The following is a 27,692-nucleotide window of genomic DNA, read 5'->3' as shown; positions in this document are numbered from 1 at the left end:
GAATATACAATGAAGTGATTCATTGAAAAGAGGATAAAGACGAAAACATGGAACCTAGGGATATTAGAAGAACAGTGATGGGTTGCGGTAATAATCCACGATCTTGTACCTATATTACCAAGTGCGAATTTCTGAAGCCACAAAAACAGCACTGGAGAAGTGAAACGCCGGATTAGATACCAGAAGGAAATAACTGTTATGCTAATGGGTTACAAATGATTGAGAGAAGGGGGTTGGGCGAATGCGTGGTGACATCAGATCTTATTCCGCTTGTCAGACCACAACCACAATCCTGCCAGAAGAACAACAAAAAATAATTGTGATTTAAATAAGAAAACGAATGGGGAACTAAGGAAGGAGAATGAAGACCATTGACGAACCTGAGGGATATTAGCAACGACTTGGAAACACGGTTGCCACAGTTGCTAGAGTTCTACCACAATTGGTAGATTTTTTCCATTTTGAAAGAATGGTAGAATTGTTGATGTTTTGGTAGATTTTCCATAATATTCCTCTAGAACTGAAAGGTATTTCATAAATTTTCTATAGAAATAAAATGTTGACAAAATTTTCTATAGAAATAAAATTTTGACCAAATTTTCTATAAAAATTAAATTTTGACAAAATTTTCTATAGAAATAAAATTTTTACAAAATTTTCTATAGAAATAAAATTTTGACAAAATTTTCTATAGAAATAAAATTTTGACAATATTTTCTATAGATATACATTTTTTTTGTTTTTTATTGTTGGTTTGTACTTAAAAAGAAAAGTGAGATGATTGTACCAAGATGTATTTAGGCAAAGGCCAACTATCATAAACCTTTTTTCGGAAGGTTCGAGTGTGGTTCACTTTGGGTTTAGTGAACTACCCGTATTTATTCTGATAATTGGTTGATAGTTTTGCTGCAAGTAGAGGATGCTGATCAGGAATGTGGTAATTCCGAAACATCTGTACATCCAACCGTCTTGCAGTCTATAGGACTTTGCCCAAATAAATTTGACAAACATTCTTTCACTGTTGGTTAAGCTACTCTTGTAGTTTATTGAACACAATGGTTTTAAAGAAACAAATATATATAAAATATTCACAAAATGTTCTATATATATAAAATTTTGGCAAAATTTTCGATAGAAATAAAATGTTTAAAAATTTTTCTATAGAAATAAAATGTTTAAAAAATTTTCTATAGAAATAAAATTTTGACAAAATTTTCTATAGAAATAAAATTTTGACAAAATTTTCTATAGAAATAAAATGTTGACAAAATTTTCTATAGAAACAAAATTTTGACAAAATTGTCTACAGAAATAAAATTTTGACAAAATTTTCTATAGAAATAAAATTTTGGCAAAACTTTCTATAGAAATAAAATTTTTACAAAATTTTTCGTTTAAAATTAAATTTTGCCAAAATGTTCTATAGAAATAAAATTTTTACAAAATTATCTATAGAAATTAAATTTAGACAAAATTTTCTATAGAAATAAAATTTTGGCAAAATGTTCTATAGAAATAAAATTTTTACAAAATTTTTCTATAGAAATAAAATTTTTACAAAATTTTTCAATAGAAATTAAATTTTGTCAAAATTTCCTATATAAATAAAATTTTGCCAAAATTTTCTATATAAATAAAATTTTGCCAAAATTATGTATAGAAATTAAACTTTGCCAAAATTATCTATAGAAATTAAATTTTGCCAAAATTATCTATAGAAATTAAATTTTGACAAAATTTTTTATAGAAATAAAATTTTGACAAAATTTTTTATAGAAATAAAATTTTGACAAAATTTTCTACAGAAATAAAATTTTTACAAAATTTTCTGTAGAAATAAAATTTTGACAAAATTTTCTATTGAAATAAAATATTTACAAAATGTTCTATAGAAATAAAAATTTAAAAAAAAAATCTATAAAAGTAAAATTGTGACAAAATTTTCTATAACAATAAAATTAAAAAAAATTCTATAGAAATAAAATTTTGACAAAATTTTCTATAGAAATAAAAGTTTGACAAACAATTTTGACAAAATTTTCTGTAGAAATAAATTTTTTTGACAAAATAAGCCTGTGTTTGGTAGTTTTCTGGTAAAATTTTCTCTAAAATTTGTTTGATTATTTTTGGCTTAAGTGGGTACCTTGCTTGGAAACACGTCAAATACTAACTTTTGTGTATGTTATTCGATATAATAATGGAAAAGGCCAAAAATTATTTCTTCACGCTCTATGGCCATATTTGGCAACATCAGGAGACCCAAATAGTTTTTATATTTGCGGATATGTGCAGTACATTTTTCTTTGTGCTGCCAGCTCTATTTTTGTACACACCACCAAAGAATTGTGATGGAGGAATAACAAGTTTGTCATTCCGTTTGTAAACCAATAAGGATGTCCGTTTGTCTGTATTCACGCTACTGCCTTTTATAAGGAACCTACACGCAAAAAAATAATTCTTTCCTCCCAAACGAAATTTTAGACAAACAAAGTTCGTTTCTCATTTGCTTTTCGCTGTAAGGAAGTGTATTTGGAAGAAAAGTATATACTTTTTGTGATAAACGTTTATTCTTTTCCAGGATGTAAAAACAATTTCATAAAGACTAGCTAAAAAAAACATTATTTTCTTGTTAATTGCATTGTCCCTCACATCTTTCTCACATCCACGAGGATTTTTAGTTCTTAACACCTTTTCCTGTAATACCAACAATGTAGAAGAAATTATACGATTTTATAAATTTTTAAACTTTTTTTTACCTTTCGCCTGGACGGAGAATCGAACCGCGGACCATGCACATTGTAAGCCAACACACTAACCACTGAGCTATGTACCTGTTATGGTCATCAATAGATAAATATCCATATAAGTTATATTTATATAGCATAGCTTGCGGCGCCCACGAACCGAATAAACAAAGTTTATTTAACAGAAACAAACATTTAGTTTGGCACCGTGGAGCAGTGGTAGCTACGTCCGACTCTCATGCCAAGGGTCGTGGGTTCGAGCCCTGCTTCGGCCAAAGTTTTTTTTTTTTTTGCTTTTGTTTTTTTTTTACATACGTTCCAGATATATTCGATAGATTCCGAAAAAATGTTTAACATTACATTGTACTATATTAAATTTTGAACTGTAAAATGTGTCTTATTAAAGACCTAAAGTCAGAAAAGAACAGTGGTTGATATAAACGAAATGGACTGTGTTGTTATTTCAAAAATAACTTTTTTTATTGAAAAAATAAAAATGTTGTAACAAACGAATTTTTTTGGTAATAAAAGTTTAAAATTTTCGAAGTAATTCAAAAAACTCTAACAAAAGAAAAACGTTTTCGGTACACGTTTTCCAAACGTTTTTTTTTCTTTGCGTGTATTGTGCTCAAATTTTGCATTGACTCGGCTTTTCCCACTAGATAGTTGAGCTATATCGGTTTTGATATAGCCCCCATATAAACTGACCACCGCCGATTTAGGGGATTGAGCTCCGCACTTCAATTTTTATCCGATGTCTTTGAAATTCAAAACGTAGAGATAAATTAGGGACGAAAATAGGTGGTAAGCCCACATACAGATCGATCTCTCAAATTTACTTCTTTGACTTCGCACCGCAATTTTTATTCAAAATCTAAAGGTTTTGTAAGTCTACTGCACTCGCTTGAAACTGGGATTGCAAGGCGGACATGCTGAGCATTGCAAACTTTTTGCTATTCGTTTGGAAACGGGATTGCGAGGTGGGTATGCTAACCATTTCAGCACGGTGACTCCCAAGTAATGATGCTAAAGATTTTGCAATTCTCCCAATGTGGCATCAATGCACATATTTTCCACTTTAAAATTTCCACTCCTTACCGCAATCTCATACAATTCAACCCAATACATACACACATACTCGTATATATATATGGGTCCACTCATCGAATATCTTGCACCATGACATCAAGAAAGAGAATGTCCAAAGGCATCCACTGTTGGCTGCCACAATAACCAAACACCGGCCAACCAACAATCTTTCCTCGGTAATAAAATAAAAAAATATTGTTCAATTTAACTGCTGCTTCATTTACGTTCGAGCATAAGTGATGGTGGTGTGGTGTGGCGTAGTGCTGATGGTGATTGTGAAGGAGAAGGAGTAAGTGGTGCGACCAGGCAGGCAGCCACAACCATTGCCACTGCCACTGCATCACAAGGATCAGCAACATCATCCATTGCTCTTGGCAAACGGCGTAGCATGGCGTGGTCACTTAATGTGTACAATTGCACAATTTGTGGAGCACGTCTGTCGACGTTATTTAATATCTGACAGAGCTAAACGCTGGAGTCCTTGTTCGCATATCTGCTTTACAAATGGATGAAGGTACCACAACTCAGGAGACCAAAGAAAAACCTAGCACGAAGCCAAAGAAGAAGAAGAAGAACGAGGAAGTACATCATGATAACAAAATGTTACATGCGCGACTGTATTATAGAGCTTGTTGCAGATTCAAAAAAAAAGAAGAAAACCGAAAAAATTCAGAAATAAAAAAAATGAAAAGTCCTGCAAATAACAACGAAAAATGTGGTAAGGTAAAGAGCAAATACGCGAGTCAGATACAATGGACGAATACCATTCTACTCTCAAATCCAGTATTGCTCTCTCAAAAAAAAGCAAGAAAACACAAATGCCCAAAAACGAGGTCGAGTGTGAAATTTATTATAATTTGCGTTGTTTAAGAAACTTGGCTTTAATCTGGTCATCGCGTTATGGAGGTATAGTTAGGTAAGTGGCATATATGACCAAGCAGTCGACCATAAACGAATGACCAACAATGTTGAACTTTGTTATCGTTGGAGTGAAATATAACAATGGAAACTATTTCCATTCTCCAAAAAATGGTCCGATGGCAGTTTTGATTATAAATTATAGATGGAGGTTTGGTGTGTGTGTGTGTTTTTTTTTTATTAAACTATAAACAGAATTTCAACAATTTGGAGAAGATATCGATGTTTCTAAGGATAGTGAATGGAAAAAATATTTGTCATGTTCTCGAGCTATTTTACGCTCGAATTAATGTTTTTTTTTTATTATTAGACCTGTTTCAAATCTATGTCCTTCTCTTAACGAAATATGAGATGCGGCTTTTGGAATACAAACTAGTATATCCGGTCGATTTTTCAGCCAGGCCATGCCAAACCCCCCACCACATTGTAGACCGAAATTATTCCCATATACACCTAACAAACAAGCACCGCCAAAAAAGTAGGTCAAATGTTATTTTTGGATCCGGAAGTGGCGCTTCTGCGTATATACGGACGTAAATTCGGCCAGATAGAATCTTATGCACCCAAAGGCGTCCACAAGCCAAATCTACGAATCGGTATGTACCAATTTTGGCACGATTGTTTATACCACGTACCAAATTTTAACCGGATCAGACGAAATTTTCCTCTTCGAGAGGTTTCGTAAGCAAAATCTGGGAATCGGTTTACATGGCAGCTATGTATAATTATGGCCCGATATGGTCCATTTGCAATACCATCCGACCTAAATAATTTACAACTACTTGTGCCAAGTTTCAGATCGATAGCTTCTTTCGTTCAGAAGTTTGCGTGATTTCAACATACGGACGGACATAGCTAGATCGACGCAGAATTTCACCACGACCCAGAATATATATACTTTACAACCAATATTTTGATGTGTTACAAACAGAATGACAAAATTAATATACCAACCATCCTATGGAGGAGAGTATAAAAATATTCCCAATATTTACATTAGAAAAAATGTACGGCAGAAAGAATGCATGTGCTTGTTTCCTAAAAAGTTTTGGGAATTACGGGTCTGGCAAAATGTGGACTAGCGTTATAGTGCTGAAAAATCACCTTATCGTGCCTTTCTTAATCGGGTTCCAAACAAAAGCTCTTGCGATCGTTTCATTCGGTTGCAGCAGCTCCTACCATATCACACCCAACTGGCCCCACCAAATACTCAACATAAGCTACTTTCCAAGGCTACTCGGTTTTAACGTCGATATTGATGCATTACGGGGTTAAATTTGAATTTGATTTGATGTCCACTTAGACCACTATAGGTCTATTGCGATTTCTCGATGTAATTTTCTCAATTTCTTCCATCTGTAGTGGTCGCTCGTCTTCCTTAAAATAGCTTAAAACACACAGCCAAAAGCCTTGATGAAGGCAAGTATGTTCCTTAATTTACATTCCCGCTGATCGGTGAGAGTTTGAATGAAAAAGATCCCAGCGTCTTCTTTCTTCCAAATGATAATGCTGGATACTGATACAGGAGTGGTACGAATCTTCCGTCACATCCGCGACCAGATACCATCAACAGATGCCATCACCTTTAAGGTATATTCTTACCATAAGTTTCTCAAGTGTGTTGTGTCCAGCTGTAATGCCAATTAAAGGCCACGGTTCTTGTAACAGGTTGGCTGACAAGTCCCCGGTCTGACACATAGATGGCGTCGCTAATATGAATATTATTTTTATATAGTACCAACCTTCAAATGATTCGTGTTAAAATTTGACGTCTGTAAGTCAATTAGTTTGTGAGATAGAGCGTCTTTTGTGGAGCAACTTTTGTTATTGTGAAAAAATGGAAAAAAAAGGAATTTCGTGTTTTGATAAAATACTGTTTTCTGAAGGGGAAAAAATACGGTGGAAGCAAAAGCTTGGCTTGATAATGAGTTTCCGGACTCTGCCCCAGGGAAATCAACAATAATTGATTGGTATGCAAAATTCAAGCGTGGTGAAATGAGCACGGAGGACGGTGAACGCAGTGGACGCCCGAAAGAGGTGGTTACCGACGAAAACATCAAAAAATCCACAAAATGATTTTGAATGACCGTAAAATGAAGTTGATCGAGATAGCAGAGGCCCTAAAGATATCAAAGGAACGTGTTGGTCATATCATTCATCAATATTTGGATATGCGGAAGCTCTGTGCAAAATGGGTGCCGCGCGAGCTCACATTTGACCAAAAACAACAACGTGTTGATGATTCTGAGCGGTGTTTGCAGCTGTTAACTCGTAATACACCCGAGTTTTTCCGTCGATATGTGACAATGGATGAAACATGGCTCCATCACTACAGTCCTGAGTCCAATCGACAGTCGGCTGAGTGGACAGCGACCGCTGAACCGTCTCCGAAGCGTGGAAAGACTCAAAAGTCCTCTAGCAAAGTAATGGCCTCTGTTTTTTGGGATGCGCATGGAATAATTTTTATCGATTATCTTGAGAAGGGGAAAACCATCAACAATGACTATTTCATGGCGTTATTGGGGCTTTTGAAGGTCGAAATCGCGGTAAAACGACCCCATATGAAGATGAAAAAAGTGTTGTTCCACCAAGACAACGCACCGTGCTACAAGTCATTGAGAACGATGGCAAAAATTCATGAACTGGGCTTCGAATTGCTTCCCCACCCACCGTATTCTCCAGATCTGGACCCCAGCGACTTTTTCTTGTTCTCAGACCTCGTATGGAAAAAATTTGGCTGCAATGAAGAGGTGATCTCCTAAACTGAGGCCTATTTTGAGGCAAAACCGAAGGAGTACTACCAAAATGGTATCAAAAAATTGGAAGGTCGTTAAGTTCGTTGTATCGCTCTTGAAGGGAACTATGTTGAATAATAAAAACGAATTTTGACAAAAAAAAGTGTTTTTCTTTGTTAGACCGGGGACTTATCAGCCAACCTGTTTTGAAGACACTGGAGGAAAAACGACGGTAAGTCAGCGCCTTCTACATTTCCCATTATTACACAGAGCCCAGCTACTCAACACAGAGTTGCATTACGATGTTCAGTGAGAACCCTAAGGCCTCTATGAGAGTGGCAGACAACATTAGACCTTCTTTCCGCATTTCCCAAGGCTTTTAACACTGTCTATGCACTGAAAAAAAAAGCATACTCGGATCCAAAGATTTTGTCTTTACATTAAAAAATTTGGTATTGATTCCGAGCCAAAGAAGTGGAGGATACAAGTAAGGATACTTTTAAGACACAATTCTCTTTTAAATTTAGGTTTTGTGTACTTGCTTCTAGGAAGCAAAATTTAATTTTTCGCTTTCTCAGCTTTTGTTCTTCATATGCTATCAAAGTCCTTTAAAAACGAGTTAACGGCAACTTTATTTTCCAAATTAGGACTCGACTTCCAGAAGAAGTTTGAAGTAAAAAACTTCTTTAAAATAAAGTTTTGAAAAAAATGTCCTATATTTAAACGATTTTTTGCTTTGTAGTCAAGATGCAAAAAGACAAAAAATTTAAAGACAATTTCATTAAATTTAAAGAATTTTTCTGAATTATTAAAGTCAAGGTGACCTTGGCCTATAAATTTTTTCTTTCATGTTAAGATACCCATTTTTAAGTCAAATCACTTAATTATAAGGACAATATGACTTCATTGAAAAGTTTATCGACTTTTGGACAAGGAAAACAACTTTATTTTAGAGAAATGCGTCTTCTATACTCAGCAAAATTTGTATTCGTATTTTAAAGACATGAAATCTTTGACCTCACGACAATATTTTTTTCAGTGTGAAGAAGCTTATATTGCTTCTGAATAATGGCCTCATAATCAACGACTCTGCAGTTTTTGTGATCACAGAAATTTCTGCCTGAAAGATACTGCAATCGCTATTTAACTTGTAAGATTCCTGTATTCCTAATTCACTGCAATAAATCCCAGCAAAAAAATTTGGAAGTTCTTCTAAAGGCACAACTTTAAAAGCACTTCCAAAAATATCTTCCCACAGATGTTCTTTATTTTAACTGGAGAGGAAGTTAATTTAATTAAATTTTTTAATAACTCCATTTTTCATATTTTTAATGGGGAATTTAAAATTTTATTGATTCAAATAGGTTATAAACAGATTAAAAATTAATAAAATAGTACAAATTATTAAAATTTTGCCGAAAAAAATGCTAAATCCATTCTAGAAAAATTCCGAATTTTTTAAAATATTAGATGTCAAACGTTCACGACAAGTGTTTTAATGCACTAAAAATCATCACAAAATAAATTATTTATTCGTCAAAATATCACAAAATTTCTTAATTTACATCCAAAATACTAAATTCGAATCATACCTTAACCCTCTAATGCCCAATCCCGCCTTTAGGCGAGCTTCATTTAATAAGGAAACTTTAAGTAAAACACTCCTTCAGACAACAAAAATGGGTAAAATAAAAAGAAAACTTAGTTGAAACTGTTCAAGAGGCTTTGCAGCATATACTGAATTTTACCGTATAAATTTTTCTTGTTTACTTTTCTTGATTTTGAGTCGTTAACATCGAAAATTTAATCAGCTGACAAAAAAATTGGGGCATTAGAGGGTTAAGGAGTGATGCAAATTCATTGTAACGGCTTTTGAAATGGTGCACATCCGTTTATGACAAGTCCATGTTAAATTCATCGCTTCTGCGCCAATTTTGCACCACTTCCCGATCCAAAAAGGACATTTTCACTTCTTTATTGGTTACGCTTTTTTTTGCTGGGATGCCGCTACCAGTTCCTTCGTTTACTACGAGAGCCACCGTAGTGCAATGGTTAGCATGCTTGTCTTGCAACTGGGGTTGAACCCATAACAACCCTGGGGTTATGGGTTCAACCCTAGTTTCGACCGAAAACCTAAAAAAATTTTCAGCTGTGGATTATCCCGTCTCAGTAATGTTGGTGACATTTCTGAGTGTTTCAAAGCTTTTCTAATTGGTTTCACCGCAATATGGAACGCCGCTCGGACTCAGCTATAAAAAGTAGGTCCCTTGTCATTGAGCTAAACATCAAATCGGGCAGCACTCAGTGGTAACAGAGAAATTCGCCAATGCACTGAAAAAAAAGCATGTCCGGTTCCAAATTTTTCTTTACTTTAAAAATTTTGGTATTGATTCCGAGCCAAAGAAGCGAAGAATACAAGTAAGGATACTTATAAGACACAATTCTCTTTTAAATATGGGTTTTGTGTACTTGCTTCTAGGAAGCAAATTTTTAATTTTCGCTTTTTCAGCTTTTTTTCTTCATATGCTATCAAAGTCCTTTAAAAACGAGTTAAAGACATCCTTATTTTCCAAATTAAGTCTCGACTTCCAGTAGAAATTATGCTATGTTTCAAGTAAAAAACCTCTTTAAAATAAAGTTTTGAAAAACATGTTCTATATTTGAACGATTTTTTGCTTTGTAGTCAAGATGCAAACAGACAACAAATTTAAAGACAATTTCATTAAATTTAAAGAATTTTTCTGAATTACTAAAGTCAAGTTGACCTTAGCCCAAACATTTTTTCTTTCATGTTATGATACCCATTTTTAAGTGAAATCACTTAATTATAAGGACAATATGACTTCATTGAAAGGTTTATCGACTTTTGGACAAGGAAAAAAACTTTATATTAGAGAAATGCGTCTTCTATGCTAAGCAAAATTTAAAGACATGAAATCTTTGACCTCAAGACAATATTTTTTTCAGTGTGGTATCACAATGGACTGAATAGTACTGTACCTAACCTAACCTACAAGCCTAAAAATTCCAAAATGTTTTTGTTTTAAGCTATTTGAGATTCGTAGACAAGTGGGTTGAACAGGGTCAATCAACTAAAGTCAGTCTACAGTTAGCTGTCCGCCTGTAAGTATGTCGCATTATCCTCGTATATTGACCGACATTATTCAAATTTCTCTTGTTTTTAACCCAAGTCAGATAAACTATTATCAAAAACCGGCCAAACTTTTGTTTTTAAGCTTGCCCAAACACACCTACCACTAGCAAATATGGCAATTATGATGGTTTCAAATTAACTGAATAATATCCATCATAAACAGCCCATAATAATTGGTAAGGGTTAGTGGAAAATGTGGTATACCGTCAGCCACAAAGTGCAAGCATCGATGGGTTTCAATGAATATTGAATGAGGTTTTAACATGAAATGACAATGGGTCGTGGCCAAAAACACAAACAAAACGCAAATCAATATTAACTTTGAATAAAATACAAAAGGCAGATTAAAATGTTGAACAATAACAACAGAATAGCAAAATATCTTCATTTGGGTTGTGTTGTGTCGCTTCTTATCGCCATAAACTACATCATTTATGGAATTTAGTAATTTTTGTTCCATAAACAAATTTCCCTTTACAAGAAATAAATAATAACAATAATAATAGTAATAATCGTAATAATCATAAAAGAACAAATTTCATATTTACACGAACTGCTTGCCTTGGAAAGAAATGAAAAAAAAAAACACATACACACATACACTCACATCAAGTATGGCCTAGCCTACCTGGTGAAGGTGGCCCTCCTTAAAGACACCTTTCGTGCGATGGATGGACCACCCAAAAATTTTTTTTTTTCGATTTCCATATTTTGCAAGAACTTTGGGGGGTTTTTTTCCAACCACTTTTAACACGATTCCACCATTTTTTAACACCACAAAAAAAAACCTTCAGAAATGTAGATTTCATTTGAAAATCGATAGGCTGGTTTTTTGTTTTATTTTACTTTTGTGGTTGTTGTTGTTTTTGTGTTACACCATAAATTGGGTGCAAAATGTCTGCAAAGTAGAACTTTATAGCCGGTGTTTAGTGTGTAATAACTGCCTTTGATTATTGGCGAAAAAACATGAAATTTTCTCAAAACAAGGGTTGACATAACGCCCCTGACTATAATAAATAAAAAAAACGCCTATATATAAATCATGCCAAGGCAACGTTTACTGATTGTGTTACCATAATCATGGTAATGTTTAGGCAATTTCTTAATCAATATAACAACACAGAGTGATATTTAAATCTAAGGACAATTAAGGACAATATTTAACTTTGAGAAAATATAATCGAGGGAGAGCAAATTGGTCCTAATAAAGACATTACGTTCAATGGGTATATTTAAGTTAATTACAATATAAAGGGCATAATTATTATATGATTTTTAATGTCTTTGATATTTTTAATACACCCTAGCATTGTACAATATGTATAAAAAGGAATATATTTATTGTGACCATATTTAAATTATAAAATATATTGTTAGAGGGTATATTTCCATAACTAGTGAATTTGTGTGATTTATTTATGGACAACTGACTAAAACTCTAAAACAAAATGTGGTAATAATAACAAGCATATACGGCCGTAAGTTCGGCCAGGCCGAATCTTATGTACCCTCCACCATGGATTGCGTAGAAACTTCTACGAAAGACTGTCATCCACAATCAAATTACTTGGGTTGTGGTATCTTAAAACTTCTTAACATCGTTTTCTTAATTGTGAGATAGTCCATACATGGTATATATTACACAAAAAGTTATGTATAGGTAAGTCTACAAATAATTACGAATCGACATGGAAATTGAAATATAGTGGTCGCTTATATGGGGGCTATATAGAATTATGAACTTGATATGGACCAATTTTTGTGTGATTGGGGATCGATTTACCTGAGGACTATATATAACAATAGACCGATATGGACCTAGTTAGGCATGGTTGTTAACGGCCATATACTAGCACAATGTACCAAATTTCAACTCGGATGAAATTTGCTCCTCCAAGAGGCTCCAAAACCAAATCTCGGGATCGGTTTATATGGGGGCTACATATGATTATGGACTGATATGGACCACTTTTGGCATGGTTGTTAAATATCATATAATACCACCACGTACCAAATTTCAACCAGATCGGATGAATTTTGTTTCTCCAAAAGGCACAGGAGGTTAAATCTGGGGATCGGTTTATATGGGCGCTGTATATAATTATGGACTGATATGAACCAAGTCCTGCATGGTTGGTGGATACCATATACTAACATCACGTACCAAATTTCAATCGTATCGGATGAATTTTGCTCTTCCAAGGGGCTCCGGAAGTCAAATCTGGGGATTGGTTTATATGGGGCCTATATATAATTATGGACCGATTTCGAACTACTTTGGCATGGGTGTTTGAGGCCATATATTAACACCACGTACCAAATATCAACTAAATCAGATGAATTTTGGTCTTCCAAGAGGCTCCGGAGGTCAAATCTGGTGATCGGTTATATGGGGCCTATATATAATTATGGACCGATGAGGACCTATTTTTGCATGGTCATTAGAGACCATATACTAACACCATATACCAAATTTCTGCCGTATAGGATGAAATTTGCTTCTATTAGAGGCTCCGCAAGCCAAATCGGGGGATCGGTTTATATGGGGGCTGTATATAATTATGGACCGATGTGGACCAATTTTTGCGCGGTTGTTAGAGACCATATTCTAACACCATGTACCAAATTTTAGCCGGATCGGATGAAATTTGCTTCTCTTAGAGCAATCGCAAGCCAAATTTGGGGGTCCGTTTATATGGAGGCTATACGTCAAAGTGGACCGATATGGCCCATTTGCAATACCATCCGATCTACATGAATAACAACTACTTGTGCCAAGTTTCAAGTCGATAGCTTGTTTCGTTCGGAAGTTAGCGTGATTTCAACAGACGGACGGACGGACATGCTTAGATCGAATCAGAATTTCACCACGACCCATAATATATATACTTTATGGGGTCTTAGAGCAATATTTCGATGTGTTACAAACGGAATGACAAAGTTAATATACCCTAGGGTATAAAAATGTTTAATTATTATTAAAAAGTCTAAAGACCGGCAGGGCCGACTAAAGGGTGATACGGTCAAAATTTGGTCAAGGGAAAGCCCGTGTAAATCGGTGAAATCGTTTATTTAAAAAATCAAATTAAATTTCTTTTTCAAGTTCAATTAGTATAAAATTCAGAAAAAATATTCAGTTAGGCTTTCGCTTTTCCAAATCCGAATTGCCGGGCCTCACACTTTACACCTGCCAGTTTGCCTTGAACTGCTGCTCGTCCTTAGCAGTTTTTTTGGTCTTCTTTAGGTTCCGCTTGACAATAGCCCAGTATTTCTCAATTGGGCGGAGCTCTGGCGTGTTTGGAGGGTTCTTGTCCTTGGGAACCACCTGCACGTTGTTGGCGGCGTACCACTCCATGGCCTTTTTACCGTAATGGCAAAATGCCAAATCCGGCGAAAACAGTACGGAACAACCGTGTTTCTTCAGGAAAGGCAGCAGACGTTTATTCAAACACTCTTTCACGTATATTTCTTGGTTGACAGTCCCGGAAGCTATGAAAATGCTGCTTTTCAAGCCACAGGTACAGATGGCTTGCCAAACCAGATATTTCTTTGCGAACTTTGACAGTTTTATCTGCTTGAAAATATCTGCTACCTTTCCCCTTCTTTTTGCCGTATAAAACTCCTGTCCCGGAAGCTGCTTGTAGTCGGCTTTGGCGTAGGTTTCGTCGTCCATTACCACGCAGTCAAACTTCGTCAGCATCGTCGTGTACAGCCTCCGGGATCGCGCTTTGGCCGTCGTATTTTGTTTATCATCGCGATTTGGAGTCACTACCTTCTTGTAAGTCGATAGTCCGGCTCGTTTTTTGGCTCGATGCACGGTTGTAGACGATACACCCAGCTTATTTGCGGCATCTCGGGGAGAGAGGTTAGGGTTTCGCTTGAAACTACCGGCAACTCTCTTTGTCGTCTCAGCGGCTTCCGGTTTTCGATTTCCCCCCGATCCAGACTTCCAGGCTGTCGACAAACGTTCCCAACATTCTACACACACACACCTTCAAAATGAGGGGTGTTCAGGTTTTTTAAATGCAAAATTGAAAGAAATACGTCAAGTTTATATTGACCAAATTTTGACCGTATCACCCTTTATTTCCAAAATATTAATTCTACTATCAGTACAAAACGTCAAGAAAATTCATGAATGAAACTTTCGCCTCTGGTGGTCATAGGCATTTATATCGCGCTTATGGGAGCAATATCTAAATCTGAACCGATTTCAACCAAAATTGTTACACTTGACGAAACCATCAATTGTACTCTTTGTTCAAAATTTGAAGCAAATTAGATGAGCTATATCTGACCGATTTTTACCAATTTTGGCACGCATAATTATAATGTCAATTCTTTTATCTCTGCAACATTTCACGTGATTCGGAGCAATGCATTGGTTTCCTTTGGTTATAAGAATGTAAATCGGGTGAAAGATATATATGGGAGCTATATGTAAATCTCTACCGATTTAAACCAAATCAATTGTACTCCTTGTTCAAAATTTTAAGCAAATCGATATAAAATTCTGGCCTCTGGGGCCATACATATCGGGCGCTAGATATTGATGGGAACTATATGTAAATTTGAACCGATTTGACTGATTTTTTGCTGTTTTGTGGGACTTGCAATTTAATCACAATTGACGTGTTTATAATCGGTTCATAAACACGTCAATTATGATTAAATTGGTGATAAATATATACGGCACCTATATCAAAATCTGAACCGATCTTCCTCAAAATCAATAGCAAAAACTTGAAGACGGTAGGGCTTAAATTGCGAGCTGTATATTGCACACAACATTACATTACATCTGTTTAACCGACCTCGAGCCGTAATGAAAAGATATTAACGCGTGAAGGTTTGGTTTCGAACTCAATCATTTTATTAGTAACAATTCCTTATATACTAGCTAGTCAAATAATTCTTAACCTACTTATACCTAAGTGTTGTATCTTATCTTCTGTCCACAAAATCCCTCACAAGGGTTTTATGACTCTGCGCATGTGCAGCGTATCCTTCTAAGTGTTATCAGCTCTAATGGTTTTATTTATAGTTAGGTAGACAGCTGATAACACTTAAACCTACAGACTCGTCCCTATGCACACCAGTGTATATAATAAGCAAACAATGTATATGAAAAGAAAACTATGCTGGTGGCACTTAAGAAGTAGTTTTAAATATAGAAGGTAACAGAATCTATGAAATATAAGAGACAACTGTACAGAACTGTACATACTGCCGGCCTTAAAAGATCCTAATCTTTTAATTAACATTATTTGTTTATTTCTTTTTTAATAACAAATGTTGTCGTTACTAATACATAATTCATATTAATAGGATTAGAATTAAAATACACACAATTTTCTTACTGATTAATTTCCTATACTATACGAGGTAGTACAATGGATGCCGGAAGGAATCTTGATGACATCTGGCACATCTTCTTCATAATCACAACGAGCGCAAGTAGTATGGCAATGATGATGATCCAAGTGGTGAAACTAAGGCCGTAGTGCGTCAAATGATGGAAATCCAAATTAGTTTTAAAGCCAAAGATTGATGTCGCCTTTGGTATATCTGGTATCTTGTAAATTTCGATTTCGTTGTCCAACTTGAGGTGTGTCAATGTAGGTAAAGATTGTGACAGGTTTAAACTGGGAAACATGTACTCCGAATCACTGCTGTATCTACCATATGCCCATAAATTCGTTTCTTCAGTCTCGAGATGGCAATCTGGTTTCATCTTGATCAGTCCTTGACCTTCAATTGTCTCGAAACGCCTTTTCCCTTGACAGGTAGCCTCAGCCGTGATTTTGGTTGGAACTGAAAATATCCATGTGTTTGGAGCTCGTATCTGCTTCCAATAGTTTTCCCATGCCTTAATTTCTACTTTGCAATCTCCAGGCATCTTTCTGGTCTTCAAGAACAGCAGCACCTCACAACTCTGCGTGCTTCGGGTGTTGTACACAGGGTGTAATTGGGGGCATATCATCATGTCATTGGTCTTTTGACATTTAGCGTAACTTTCTTCGTCCATATAATAGAACATTGTCTTCCTTCCGTCGATTAACATATAACTACTCTTCTGTATTATTTTAACTGACATTTCATCATGCAGTATTGGATAAGTATGGATCGCATATGCAGTGAAAATATCGAGGCTTATGAGTGGCAACCGAACATTAAATAAGATGAACTCAGATGTCGTTCTTGTTGTAACATAAACTAGCTTAGCTAACTCTATTGGCTTTTCCGTAGGCATCTGTAGTTTTTTATTGACATGTTCCTTAATCCGCAATATCTCTTCCTTAAGCTTCATCACGGGTAAAATATCATGGAGTAAACTTCCCTTAGAGTTGGTCATTACACCTATCAGGTTCTTCTGAACTTCCTCAAACGATTCCATCATTGAAAGTAGCTGGGTAACTTTTTCTACTTTAGATAACCCATTTACTCGGGCCGCTAATGTATCGAAAGATCCTTGGAACTTCTTCAGGTTGCTGAATATGACCTCATTTTGTTTCTTTATTACATCTGAGGTTATGTCTTGTATGGACGAATAGTTTTTCGCTAGATCCATTAAATGTTGTTGGTTTTTGTCCACATTTTTAATCCTTTGAGATAACACCTCAGCATGTTCTTCATCCATTAAGCCAAACAATGAATGATACATGCTGCCGATAAAAGACAATGGCGCTCTCTTTGGCCTTCGCTGGGGCACTGAAGACATGATCAACTCGTTCATATTTAAAATGCGATGGTATACGGTTTGCATCTCTGGTCTCATAACACTCTCCTTTGCTATCATTGCATCGAATCCTGACATCGTCTCCTCAATTACTGCCATAGCTGCTGTGTAACTTGTTATGTTGACATGCACCACGATATCCCACGATGATTTTGTCAAACCCATTGTACCGACCTCTTCGAAGAATATACCTGATCTATCTTTAAAGTTAATTATATTTACTTGTGATTTAATAGGACTGAATATACATAACAATGTTATTAATGAAACTATCATATTCTTATTCTTAATTTTTGTTCTTTTTAAGATCGGAGATACCGATCTTTCATTTGTACTAGTCGGATTCTTTTCGACCGACATTTTATTATTACTTGACACATTTAATTCTTTGTCATTTTCGATGGGAAAAGGACAAACATTGTGAATCGATCTTGTCGTCTGTCCATTGCTTGTCCTTACGTCCACCATTCTGCACAATCCATCCGAACCAATAATTGTTCGGATGACCCTGCCCCGCCTCCAGCTTAAGGGAGGCAGATTGTCTTCTTTCAACAAGACTAATGTCCCCGGCATAATATTTGACTGTGGCTTGTTCCACTTATATCTTCTATGCAGTTCGGACAGATATTCAGCAGACCAACGTTCCCAAAATTCATTTGCATTGGCCTGCACCGCCTTCCAATGTTCACGTAGCCCTTTATAGCATTTATTTTCCGAGGAATCAACTACAGTTGATAAAGCCTCACCAATCAAAAAATGTCCCGGAGTTAAAACGCTATAATCATTTGGATCTTCAGATAATGGTGTCAGCGGCCTTGAATTTAAAACGGACTCTATTTGAGCAACTAAAGTGCATAACTCTTCAAACGTCATTGTCCCTGTAGTTGCCCTATAAAAATGCTTTTTCACTGACTTAACACATGCCTCCCATAATCCTCCCACATGAGGTGACCTTGCGGGAATATTGATCCACTCAATATCCCGCTGTGAGCAAAATTCTCCTAAATTAGACAGTGGTTGAGCCTCCTTAAATAATTGGAAAACTTCTCTTAACCCGTTGGACGCTCCTATAAAATTTGTCCCATTATCCGAATAGATTTTCGCGGGACACCCTCGCCTTGCTACAAATCTCTTTAACGCTCCAATAAAGGCGGCTGATGTTAAATCAGATATCACTTCCAAATGAGCTGCTTTCGTGGCAAAACAAACAAAGACGCACACATATGATTTGTCTATCCGTTTTCCTCTAATTTTGTGATGAATTTCCAATGGCCCAAGGAAATCTATTCCTACATTCAAGAATGGTCGTGTTCTTAAAATTCGGTCTTCTGGTAAATTTCCCATCATTTGATGAATATTCCTCGGTTCTACCCTAAAACATCTATAACATTTCTTCACAACCTTTTTTACCATTAAACGTCCCCGAAGAATCCAAAATTGTTGTCTAGTGATTGCCAATAATCCCTGTGGACCAACATGTAAATGATCACCATGTAACTTTTCAACAATCAATTCAACAATTGGATCTGTGTATGGTAACAATATAGGGTGCTTTGCTTCATACATCAATAAACTTTTTTCTAGCCTACCCCCGACTCTTATTATACCCGATTTATCCAAAATGGGACATAATGTGCGAACGTGTGATGTATTATTCACATGTCCCTTTGTCTGGAGCATCTTTAACTCAGTAGAAAAAAATTTTCGCTGAATGTCCCTTACAATCACTTCAAGTGCTTCCTTTTTATAGTCTACAAATGATTTGTTCCTACCTTTTTTTATCACGTTGATGAATTTAAGTACTCTAGCTACTACATTTTGAAGAAATGCAAACTTATTTCTGTGGTTAATTTGTCGCCACCAAGTACTCTCTTCTTGAATCACCAATACCCTTTTACCTTTTTTAATTTCGGGTACTTCCATAACGGTGTCACCTGTTGACTCGGGTATTTCTAATTTTTGTAAAAACGCTGGACCTTCAAACCATAATTTATTACCTATTAGCTCCTTCCCCAGAAGCCCTCGAGATAATAAATCTGCAGGATTCTCGTTGGATCTTACATGTCGCCACTGGAATATCTCCGTTCTGCTTTGTATAGAACTCACTCTATTCGACACAAATATCTGCAATGTAGCAGGTTCCAATTTTAGCCAACTTAAGACTATCGATGAATCTGTGTGGAATGTAATGCTACTAGTTCCGATCGGATGTTTTAAACTTTCTACTACAGTTTCCATCAAATCAACCAGCAACATACTTGCACACAATTCTAAGCGCGGCAAAGTTACTATTTTTAACGGTGCTACCCTTGACTTTGATGCGGCTAACCTCGTACATACATTACCTATATCATCCACAGTTCGTACGTATACAACCGCTCCATATGCTTTCATTGAAGCATCACTAAAGCCGTGCAGTTCAATTTGACTAGGATTTATACAGAACAAATGTCTTGGCACAGTGACTTCATTTAAATACTTTAAATTCTCTCTTATTTTTTGCCATTTTGTGCCAAGTTCCCCTTCAATGTTTGTATCCCAATCAATTTTTGATTTCCACAATTCTTGCAACAGCACCTTCGTCAATACCACCACAGGACCGACCAAACCCAACGGGTCAAATAGCCTAGAAATCTCACTTAACATTTGTCGTTTGGTAATCATTTTTGACGCTTCAGTTTTGTATCTCAAACTAAATTCGTCTTGCATGGGATTCCAACTTACCCCCAATGCCTTTACACATTCTGACAAACCTGAGTCAATATCAAATTTGCTTTCAATGTCCTTACCATCAATACCAGCAAGAATCTGCTCTTGATTAGCACACCATTTCCTCAAGGGCAATCCGTATCGCATTAACATTGTTGCTATATTCGTCCTTAACACCTTTACCGCCTCAAGACAATCTCCCCCAGTCATCAAATCGTCGACATAAAAATCACTCCCAACTGCCTCAGATTCTAACGGAAAATCTTTTCTATTCCATTTGGCAATAAATTCCAAACATTTTACCGCCAAATATGGAGCCGATGCAGTCCCATACGTGACTGTATTTAGAACGTAGGTTCTAATGGGTTCATTCACATTCCACCGCCATAAAACACGCTGAAACTTTTTGTCGCTGTCGTCAACCCAAATTTGCCTATACATTTTCTCAATATCAGCTGAAAAAACATATCTATGTTTTCTAAACCTTAGCAATATATTGAATAAATTTTCCTGAATCTTCGGCCCCGTGTGCAATATGTCATTCAATGAGATGTTGGTGGTTGTTTTACAGGAAGCATCAAATACCACTCTTAATTTTGTTGTCGTGCTTTCCGGGCGTAACACGCAATGATGGGGCAAATAATACCCCTCATCTAACTTTGGGGAATTTTTCAACATCTCCATATGACCCATATCCAAATACATCTTCAAAAAATCGCTATACTGAGACCTCAATGTTTCATTTTTCTGCAATTTTCTCTCAAGAGCAAAAAAACGGCGTTTTGCTATCAACTCTGAACTTCCAAGCGATGACCAATCCGTTTTAAATGGCAACTTGACTTGAAATTTTCCGTCTTTCCCTATCTTTACATTTTCTTCAAATATATTTTCGCATTCCTTTTCAGCTACTGTCAATTTTGAAAATCGAGGGATTTCTTCAATTTCCCAAAATTTTTGCAAGCTGTCCTCACAATTATTGATCGTCGCAACAATTTCTGACCTGGGACTTGATCTGTCTAACAGAGCCGGGCCACTAACTACCCATCCCAACTTTGTCTCCTGCATTCTGAGACCATTTTTCTCATCTCGTATTTGGCCATTTGATAATACATCGAAGAATATCTCTGCTCCGACAAGCATGTCAATGCCACGTGGTATATTATATTTGGGGTCTGCTAGCAGAAATTGCCCCGATAGTTTTTTCGCTTTAACCATTGATTCTGGAATATTTGATAAGATGCTTTTTATAATTAGAGCATCTATATAAGTCTCATAATCAGACGTCCTTGAACGCATATTTACACCTATCTTCTCATCAATGATAGATTTCTGGCTGGACAATCCTTCTATCTCCCTTCTTGTAGTTGCACCCGATAATTGCAATTTATTTTTAAATCCTTTCGTCATAAGACATACCTGGGATCCACTATCTAGCAAAATGCGGCAATCTACCCACTGCCCATTCACATCTTTTACCTGAACAACTGCAGTGGCTAATAACACGCAAGTTTCTTCTGACTCACCTGTATTATTTACCACTGCGCTTTTCTGAAATTCTTTTACCCTATGGAGTAAGGTATTATGTTCTGAACTGCAGCTTTTACATCTGAGACTGGTCGGACACGATTTTATGGCGTGACCATACTCTAAACACCTCGCACAAAGATTACTTTTTAATACCTGATTCCATCTATCACTGACGTTAAGACTTTTAAATTTCGAGCACCTGAACAACAAATGTGGTGTCAGACAACCGAGAACGCATTTGCGATCCTTTTCTGAATTCACCTTACCGATCGGTTTCGAGATTCCTTGGGCTCCTTCCCATTTTTGGATACCTTCCGACCTTTTTACTTCTGGAGGACTTACCCATCTTTCTTCATTCCTTATAATGAATTGTTGGCTTGCCTCCAAAGAATACTGCATTTGCCCCAAAAACTCCATGAGACTATCCACCTTTGGAATCTCACGAGATTTTCCTAAAAATTGTTCGAACTGAATTCGCAAATTCTCGTCCAATTTTCTTTGCAAGACGAAACACAAGAAAGCCTGATACAATTCAAATGCATCAAGTTTCAATGCGCTTAGGCCCTGCAAACTTTCATTTACAAGCTCCACAAATCTTTTAACACTTTGTGAGCTATAAACTACATTAGGTGCATCTAAAACAGACTTAAAATATATTGATGTTGTTGCCCTACTATTTGAATAGTGATCCATCAATATCTTCCATGCTGTCTCGAAATTGTCCTCTCTTACAGGTAACTTAGATATCTTTCGCGCTGCATCTCCCCGTACCTTCGATTTTAATACACACATTTTTTGTGTATTAGAAATCGGCTGACTTATGACGAGTTGTTCAAATAACTCCCTAAATGTCTCCCACTCAATAAACTTTCCTGTAAAAATGGGAAGTTCTATGGAGGGCAAGGAAAATGGCAATGTCACATTACTATTCTCTATTCCAGGAATGTCGGAAAATTGATCCTTTAGAGAATAAAAAACTTCCGTCAACTCGTCATCCGGAAACTGTTCCACGTATTGAAGGAAAGTAGATTCAGCTAATCTGTACTTCTCCTTCACTACTTCCGTCGATACCCTTCGATTCCTCACCCCATTGATCTTAGATTCCAGATCGTCTAACACATACTGGAATTTTCGAACCAACCCTGTATTTTTGGTAGAAAGTGCACCACTAACACCCTGTCCCATTCCCCCAACTGTACCTCTCCCAGTCTCAATTCTTAGCTTGGGAATCTGCATAAACTCTTCTGTATTGAATTTGTGCTGTTGCTCCAATCTATTCGGAGTCTCTACTGGCGTTGTCATGTTGGAGATTTGATTTTCCACTCCCCCTTGAATTTCGGAGTCCTGCTGTGGAGCACTTGCAGTGGTGACTTCAGACTGTCCTGATTTATCTTTTAGGGAACTTTTTAATTGATAAAATAAAACTTCCGCATGACCTATCGTAGCCCGCACTTTTTCTACAAAATCTCCCTTAAAATACGCATGACCTTGCATTGTGAACGATGGTGGTCTAAGTTCTTTATCCGTTGCCTCAAATTCGCCTATTAATTGTTTAAATGATGTTCTAATTCTGTCTAACTCTGTACAAGTGATGTCAGACAAAGCCGCTTTGCATAGATCATTGTAAAGAGCACTAATTGAATTTCCCACTTTTTCCTGCCGACTAATTCTTTCTAATACACTCATTTTGTCGGAATTCATATAACAGAACCGATAACGTTTAAATATTACAAAGATACAAGAACTTCAAAACGTGACTAAACAAAACACAACACAAGAGAACCAATCTTTCAATTCCAAAAAAAAAAAAAACAAACAAAACAAGATACTATATGAAAATACCAAAATATTTTTCTCACTTAGAGAACAAAACCAAAATATTTCACAAACAAAAAGAAAAAATAGAGAAAAAATATATATTTTAATTTGACTTACCGTCTTTTTTCACCTGAAAAATATCTACAATTTTTTTTCTTCTTCTTTTTTATTACTAGGACACTCTTCTTCTATATCTTTTGACTATTTCTAAAAATGTTTCCTTTATTTTCACTGGTTTCACTTTTGCATTTTTTTTTGTTGTTTTTTTTGCATTAAATCTTTTATTACGCGACGCGGTATGCTCTTCTTTGTATATTTATCTTTTTTTTTAATATTGCTTTCTTATATTTCACTTTTTAATGTAGCACTTTTTGTACTTATTTTACATTACTTCTTAGATAAATATACATATATATATATTTTTTTTTTCAACTGAACGCGGCACTTTTCGGTATATATATTTTTTAAATCGCTACACTATTGGGTGTTTTGAATCCCTTACCGCTGGTGGGGGGAAACTCAAAATTCAAAGTGTTCACTTTTTTGTATTTTTTGCGATATTCACCACAGTTGAGTGTTCTAAGTTCCTTACCACTGGTGGGGGGAAACTCAAAATTCAAAAGTGGGTACGGGGTCACCAAATGTTTAACCGACCTCGAGCCGTAATGAAAAGATATTAACGCGTGAAGGTTTGGTTTCGAACTCAATCATTTTATTAGTAACAATTCCTTATATACTAGCTAGTCAAATAATTCTTAACCTACTTATACCTAAGTGTTGTATATTATCTTCTGTCCACAAAATCCCTCACAAGGGTTTTATGACTCTGCGCATGTGCAGCGTATCCTTCTAAGTGTTATCAGCTCTAATGGTTTTATTTATAGTTAGGTAGACAGCTGATAACACTTAAACCTACAGACTCGTCCCTATGCACACCAGTGTATATAATAAGCAAACAATGTATATGAAAAGAAAACTATGCTGGTGGCACTTAAGAAGTAGTTTTAAATATAGAAGGTAACAGAATCTATGAAATATAAGAGACAACTGTACAGAACTGTACAACATCCTTGTTTTTTTTTTAATATAAAACTAAAAAGCTTTTAAATTAGGACACATCTTTCAAGATTTTTTACGTCCATTTAAGGTAATACAAAGTCTTTAAAATGTAATACAAAGTCTTTTCATATAGCTCATATGCGTCGTTAGAGTTACCTTAAACATTTTTTCCGTACTTAGATCACCCAAGTTCATCATCAAATCTAAAGTAGTGCATGTCTGTGAGCCACATTCATGTCATCATTTATTCATGTTACGCGCTCGTATGCATATGCCCATGCAAATGTCGGCAATTTATCCCGTTATACTCAGTAGAGACAATAGATTTCACTCTTAACATCAAATTGTACGATAACTTGTACGCACACACATACACTCACTCTAGCATACGATGATGATATTTATGACGTTGTTTTCACTACTACACAAAATCCCCCAAATGTACTTGAGTTAGGCAATTGAGAGAGAGTAACTTTATAGCCATTGATGAGTTTAACTGCCAGAGTAGGTTGAACTCAATGTCATATTTTGGCTTGTCGTTCGGGTAAAAAGTAAATGGGTTTATGTATGAGTGTATGATGCGTTTCACCATCAGCCAGAAGGAAAATGTGGAAATTGGGCTTGTCGCACTTAAATGCATTCTCATCATGGTAAATAAATTACTGCCTTCGTAGTAGTCAGACAACATTGGATGTCAGTTTGATGACTATATTCAATTGCGATGATGATGATGGCGATGCGAATGATAATAACAATGTTGGTTATATTAATGACAATTAAGATGACAATGATGGCAATGCTAGTTTTGCTGACTGCACTATGGTTTATTTGACAAAATTCGTCTGAAAGTTGTGAATGGTGAACATTTGGAATATTTAGTTTTCCTTTTTTTTGATCAGTAAAAGTAACGTTGATGGTAAAACACGCGGATACAGGACACTTGGGAATCCCATGGAGGTACTTATTTATTTATTACTTAATTTATTATAATTACAAATTATAATAAACTTATTTATACGGGCACTAGCAACTAGAGGCTATCGGGCAAACCCTGGAGGTAACATATATTAGATTTTTTTTCGGAAGAAATGGATGAAAGAGAAGTAACATGTTAGGTGAGATGGATTAACTTAACAACAGTACATTAATGAATTTAATTAAATTTTTGGCGATGAAGTTACGTCAAGGACCAGTGTTTATCGATGGTATGGTGAATGCAACCGAGGTCGTAGTTCACTCTAAAACGAATTTCGTGAAGGTCGTCCATGTAGTCTATCATGAGATTGAGGCATTAATGGGACCAACATACATTTAATATTGTATGAACATTTGACCGTCAATAAAGTTTGGTCTTTCTGGATCCCCCACAGTTTGTCAATCGCTCAAACGAAGGCTTGTCACAGCTTCTCTAAGTAGTTTCAGCGCAATGTGAAATGCCATTCTGACTCTGGTATTAAAAGAAGGGCCCTTGGCATTGAATCGGGTAGAACTCGTTGATAAGGGAGAAGTTCAGAATGTGTGGTATCACAATGGACTTAATAGTCTTAGTGAGCCTGAAGTAAGGGGCTACCTCTATACCTAACCAAACCTAATGTGTTCGCCTGATTTAGCTCCCAGTAACTTTTGGCAGTTCAACACAATCAAACGACCGAAGAAACAGTTTTGAAACAATTAAATGCTATTCCTGAAATTCAATTTAACAAGTGTCATCAGTATTGGAAAAAATGGCATAAGTGGAATGCGGCTGGTAGATTGAAAGACACGAAATTAGATTAATAAAAAATTTTAAACTATGATCAAAGACTTACTATTTATTGACCACTGTAATGTGCCTCTTTAAACAATACAAAAATTCGGAAACTACATTTATATGAAACCTGTATTCTTGATACTGGAGAAAAAATTAAAAATAATACAGATAAAGATAATCAATTATCATCATCATTTGGTAAGCGCAGCAGTTCAGCTATTCCAAAATGGCAGAATTAAAAAAATATATATATTTTTATTTAGTTATTTATTACGCCCATTTTCATGAATATCTGACATGTTTCTTATATATTCCATATGTCAGTTAGGATCTTAACTGCTGAAAATTTCTCAGTTAAAGTTAACCAGAGAGAATATATTTCGATTTTACTTTCTGTTATCTGGGAGTTAAAACCTAACAGGGCTACATGCCCGTTACAGTAAATATAAAAATAATAGCGAATAATCTAGCATTAGGCACTTCGGCTATCAGCTATTTTTATACCCTCCACCATAGGATGGGGTATACTAACTTTGCCATTCCGTTTGTAACACACCGAAATATTGCTCTAAGACCCCATAAAGTAGATATATTCTGGAACGTGGTGAAATTCTGAGTCGATGTGAGAATGTCCGTCCGTCCGTCTGTTGAAATCACGCTAACTTCCGAACGAAACAAGCTATCGACTTGAAACTTGGCACAAGTAGTTGTTATTGATGTAGGTCGGACGGTATTGTAAATGGGCCATATCGGACCACTTTTACGTACAGCCCCCATATAAACGGACCCAAAAATTTGGCTTGCGGAGCCTCTAAGAGAAGCATATTTCATCCGATCTGGCTGAAATTTGGTACATGGTCTTAGTATATGGTTTCTAACAAACATTCAAAAATTGGTCCATATCGGCCCCATATAAACTAATAACCAGATTTGGCTTGCGGATCCTCTAAGAGAAGCAAATTTCATCCGATCCGGCTGAAATTTGGTATGTGGTGTTAGTATATAGTTTCTAACAACCATGCAAAAATTGGTCGATATCGGTACATAATTATATATAGCCCCCATATAAACCGATCACCAGATTTGGCTTGCGGATCCTCTAAGAGAAGCAAATTTCATCCGACCTGGCTGAAATTTGGTACATGGTTTTAGTATATGGTCTCTAACAAACATGCAAAAATTAGTCCATATCGGTCCATAATTATATATAGCCCCATATAAACCGATCCCCAGATTTGACCTCCGGAGCCTCTGAGAGGAGCAAATTTCATTCGATCCGGTTGCAATTTAACTATATGGTCTCTAACAACCATGCAAAAATTGGTCCATATCGGTTCATAATTATATATAGCCCCCATATTAACCGATCCCCAGATTTGACCTCCGCAGCCTCTTGGAGGAGCAAAATTGATCCGATCCGGTTGAAATTTGGTACGTGGTGTAAGCATAT

This window comes from Haematobia irritans, chromosome 2 (genome assembly GCF_050003625.1).
Source record: "Haematobia irritans isolate KBUSLIRL chromosome 2, ASM5000362v1, whole genome shotgun sequence".
Taxonomy (NCBI): Eukaryota; Metazoa; Arthropoda; class Insecta; order Diptera; family Muscidae; genus Haematobia; species Haematobia irritans.
Note: the sequence above shows the minus strand (reverse complement) of the source record.